This window comes from Lactuca virosa, chromosome 4, assembly GCF_052849685.1.
Source record: "Lactuca virosa cultivar CGN04683 chromosome 4, Lactuca_virosa_CGN04683_v6, whole genome shotgun sequence".
Taxonomy (NCBI): Eukaryota; Viridiplantae; Streptophyta; class Magnoliopsida; order Asterales; family Asteraceae; genus Lactuca; species Lactuca virosa.
In genome coordinates, this window is record NC_136429.1 from 455,438,080 (window position 1) to 455,441,621 (window position 3,542).

At 30.2% G+C, this 3,542-nt stretch overlaps 1 long non-coding RNA gene across 2 annotated transcripts; it reads left to right on the top strand.

Annotated features, from left to right (window-relative positions):
* The first annotated feature begins 565 nt into the window (after positions 1 to 565).
* On the top strand, positions 566 to 3,205 carry LOC145109142 (uncharacterized). Of its 2 annotated transcripts, XR_013708793.1 has the most exons (3): positions 566 to 699; positions 1,720 to 2,784; positions 2,860 to 3,205. It is a non-coding gene; the product is annotated as an uncharacterized LOC145109142 (long non-coding RNA). The 2 variants fall into 2 exon arrangements; XR_013708792.1 differs by having other exon boundaries at positions 1,720 to 3,205.
* Positions 3,206 to 3,542: the final 337 nt, after the last annotated feature.

Sequence of the window (3,542 nt, forward strand, 5' to 3'; positions counted from 1 at the left end):
ACTAAGAAGAACACTCATATACTGCATTTCACCATGACACCTATATATAAGAGGAACGAAGAAATGTTGTCGTTGTCACCTACAATATGGGGGGAGGGTACTTAACCTCATTTTTATTCTTAGAAATTAGCAATAATTGTATTTCTTTTTTTTATATATAATAAAAAGATGTGTTATATTTACAAATGATTGTTAATAATAGCAACATACATTGGCTCAAGAATAATCTTAAAAAAAATCCAAATATTTGAGTTATTGGTTAAAAATAAAGTAATCTTCAGAAAAGTCTCAATAGTTTGACGGATTAACGAAAAAAGACAAGATAAATGCTAAATCTGTGAAACTGGACAAAAAGGGTTATTCTGAAATTTTAGCCGGTATTCTGTTTTTTTTTTCCGCAAACAAAATTTAATTTGGGATTCAACCATAAATTTACCTAAAATATTTGAACTTTATTCTCTTGTCTAACTAATCAAAAATATTTTTTAGCCTGATTTGGGAATTGACCAATATGCCCTTTTAAAAGTAAAACCTTACCTTTATTTGTTACGCTTCTCCATTCCAACATCGCGTCTGCCTCTCTAGCGTCTGCTTTCACGTCGCACCCCCTCCCCTGCTCGCCACCGTATGCCGTCGCCAACCCTGTGAAGCCACTGGCCGGAGACCATCGATGGCCACAGCTACACCGTCACACCCCAGGTTCCATTTTTCTTCCTTTTCCTTTTTGCGTTTTACAGTTTACAGAAATTCCTTTTGATGCTATCGATTTCTTTGATGTTATTATCAATTGATGCTGGTGTTATTAGCAAATATCCTTAACGGATCTCAGTTGGGCGTTTTTTTAGCTTTGACGTTGGTCGATTTCTTTGATGTTATTATCAAATATACAACTGATTTTAGTCGATTTCTTTAATGCTGCTACTGCTACTGATTTGCTCCTTGTTTTCTGTTCATATATGATACCTTATGTGTATACTATTCTTGAACATGGAAATGCAGTTGCTTATCAGTATAGTATCCTTGATGTGTATCCCTGATGTGTTTTTCTTAGCTCGTAATTAAACCAAGAATGTCAAAACATTTATTTTCTGCAGGAGTTAATACAACAAAAAATTAATCTTGATTGTCTCTCGAGTGTTGTTTTTAATAGTTTGTTAGTAATAGTAACATGATAAAGGTAATAACTATATTAATTTTCTATGAAATTGTTATTTTTAATGAGTTTTTAATGACATTGTTATTTTCTATAACATAGGGAGATAAAGACTATGCTAAGTTTAGAGATAAAAATTTAGAGATATATGAAAGGAAAACATGTATTCCTTAATCCTTATTTCATTTATGATATTAAATCACAAAACAGAGTAATAGGGCGATTCCCATTCTTATACTGATTTTGTTTTGTTTGTGTTTGACTTTCTTAAATGGTTAAATAAAAAAATAAAATCTTTTCCATTTTGTTTTTTAAGTTTATGTTGAATATGGATTTTCAAGTGCAAAACATTTTCTGTTCAAGTAATTGTTATAATCATATGCTTAATTTGATTTATATTTCTTTTCAAGAAACTTTCAAGTATGGATTTTTATGTTAAAAGTATCCACAGTCAACATCTGTTTGTTGACTTTTATAGATTTTAAATAATGTCCTTAACTCCTTATTTATTTATTTTTAAATATATATATTCGTTTGTTTATTAGGGGTTTATTTTTATTTTGCAGATTTGTTTCAAAATTGAGCCCATTTCCTGGGATGAAGCATCTTGATGTAGCTGGTGGGACAGGTTAGTTTCTCTCAACATCTTCCTTTTTACCTTATTACCCTTTACCTAAATCATCCCCTTTTGTATATTTTCACAGTGATGCCAAAAACTTTCATAATTTTTTTCCATTTACAAATTCAATCTATAACAATTGTCAAATAAACAGTCATTTGTTATTTGGCATATCACTTCAAGATAGAAGGGTAAAATGGTCATTTGCTCATAGTGAGAAGCCAGAAGGTTCATTTAGTCCAAAAAGGATCACTCTTTGTTTATACAGCACTCTCCCGAATTTATAACAATTGTCAAATAAACAGTCATTTGTTATTTGGCATATATCACTTCACGACAGAAAGGGTAAAATGGTCATTTGCTCCTAGTCAGAACTCAGAAGGTTCAATTAGCTCAAAAAGAATCATTCTTTGTTTATATTTATACAACACTCTCAAATTGATAACAATTCTCAAATAAATAGTCATTTGTGATTTGGCATATCACTTCATGACAGAAAGGGTAAAATGGTCATTTGCTCCTAGTCAGAACTCAGAAGGTTCAATTAGCTCAAAAAGAATCACTCTTTGTTTATATTTATACAACACTCTCTCAAATTGATAACAATTCTCAAATAAACAGTCATTTGTGATTTGGCATATCACTTCATGACAGAAGGGTAAAATGGTCATTTGCTCCTAGTTGGAACTCAAAAGTATTCTTTTAGTCCAAAAAGAATCACTCTTTTTTTTTTTTATTCAACACTCTCCCCAATTTATAGCAATTCTCAAATAAACAATCATTTGTTATTTGGCATGTCACTTCACGACAGAAGGGTAAAATGGTCATTTGCTCCTAGTCAGAACTTAGAGGGTTCAATCACTCTTTTGTTTATACAGGTGATGTTGCTTTTAGGTAGAAAGTATGTATAGTTTTAATCACAAATCCATAGAAGAAGAAGAAACTTAAATTTATGTTTGTGATATCAATCCAAATATGTTGGATGTTGGTAAAAAACGAGCCCAACAAAGAGGTAACTCACTAACTCTTCTCAAGGGGTAAAACCGTAATTTTATTGTCAAGAAGAAACTCAGATTTATTTATATAGGGTACTCAAGAAAGGAGGGAGATTCTTTTCCTTTGTCTTGAACTCAGCCATGTTGAAGCTCCAGTTTTCAAGTAACTGTTAGTATTATTCTTTGTTTATAAATATTTATGTTTCCCCTTTTTATTAATATTATTTTTTTCTTTTCTTTTTGATAAATGTATGATTACTACTCATTCTTAGTTATCGTGACTCTTATCAGTATTTGGTTGAAAGTGTTAGACGTTTTCCTCTTCAAGTATGTTTTGTGGTTTGACTTTATGTTGACCCAAACAACCTTAATGAAAACAATTTTTTAAGGTTTGGTGTAATTTATTTAAATATAATTAAATAGTGAATTCTTATTTTATCGGTTTGGTAACCCTTGAGTATAATACATTCGAAGTTCATTCAATAGTAAAAAAGTTAATTAATCACTTAATCCATAGTCATACTCATACCATTAAAGAGTGTACATATAACTATAAGTCTATAACATTATAAAAAAAGACATCTAGAAATTACATTAACCATTAAATTTAACCATATAACTATTTGATTATCTAATATACTGATTATATATATATTTCCTTCATCGATATGAAAATACAAGTTTGCTAACAATAATCCTAAATTTTTTCTCAGTTTTAAAAAATAACCATTTTGTAGGAAACTCTACGTGTTAGAAAGTGGGTGAGGCATAAATG